A 1,223-nucleotide genomic window follows, 5' to 3' on the forward strand; every position below is an offset into this window, starting at 1 on the left:
GAGGGTGGGTGGGTATTTCTGAACCTCCAGGCTCTCAAGGCTGGTGTGCGCTGCCCACACACACCAAATCGCGACTCCCAGCACTGGGAGCGCATCAGACAGGGGAATGACAGGGATGGCAGACAGTTCAGGGCAGACTGGTAAGTAAGAGAAAGGAGGAGAATGGGCATATCCGCATATATATCTGCCTCCCAGTCTATTAAGTCCCCTTCAAAGTCCAGCAGTCCCAGATACACAATAAGCTCACCCTCAGTCATGGTGCAGTGGGCAGAGCTCCTCTCCGCGCTCTCGCTGTCCACAGCTTTTTCCCTCGTGGCGGGTGTTGTAGCCGGCTCTCGCACCTGATCTAAAGTCACTAGCAGCTCCGGCTCCGCGGCGATCCTCAGCTCTGTTGCTCCGTGCGGCGATGGCTCGTCGGTCGCGGTGGGCTCGGGCTCTCCGTCATCGGTGGGCTCGGTCTTGCGCTCCGCGCAGTGGGGTGATAGGGGGGCTGGGCAGGGCTCTGGGTCTGGCTGGGCTCTGGATCGGGGCCGGACGGATCCATAGGGGGAAAAAACAAAACAAAACACTGTACAAAACATGGAAAACAAATGGAGGGGAACACGCAATATATTTCTTTTTGTGGGTCCGCTGTTCTGTCCTGGTGCCTACTGTGTGGAGTCAAAGAACGCGGAGAGGAAGGAGAGTCACGAAGAACAGTACAGAACAATAATTAAGTCTTTATTAATCCAAACAGGGGTAAGACAGGGCTTGGCAGGAACACACATGTAGCACATAATACGGACGAGACCGGACAAAGGAATCAGGGAACAGACAACACTTTAAATACAAGGCTTAACGAGGGGTAATTAACGGGATACAGGTGAATCAAATGACTATCAAACATAAGGGAAAACTAGGTCACGGAGCACATGGGGAAGGAAACACAACAAAACAGGAACACATTCCTGACAAGTAACCCTAAGTCAAACTCTAATCCTAACCATATCCATTTAGTAAGTACATGTAGCTAATTATTATTACCCAGTACTTAAATGTATAATTAACAAGGGCACCTCAAAATAAAGTGTAACCACAATATTTATATTATAAGGCCAAATTGCATTATAATATAAATTGTTAATAATTATTCTTAATATTAATATATTCATTGAAATTTTAATTAATAACATAAATTGAATAGCAGCAAAATTGTATATATATATATATATATATATATATGA

Source organism: Sinocyclocheilus anshuiensis, unplaced genomic scaffold (assembly GCF_001515605.1).
Source record: "Sinocyclocheilus anshuiensis isolate Anshui unplaced genomic scaffold, SAMN03320099.WGS_v1.1 scaffold67, whole genome shotgun sequence".
NCBI classification, from domain to species: Eukaryota; Metazoa; Chordata; class Actinopteri; order Cypriniformes; family Cyprinidae; genus Sinocyclocheilus; species Sinocyclocheilus anshuiensis.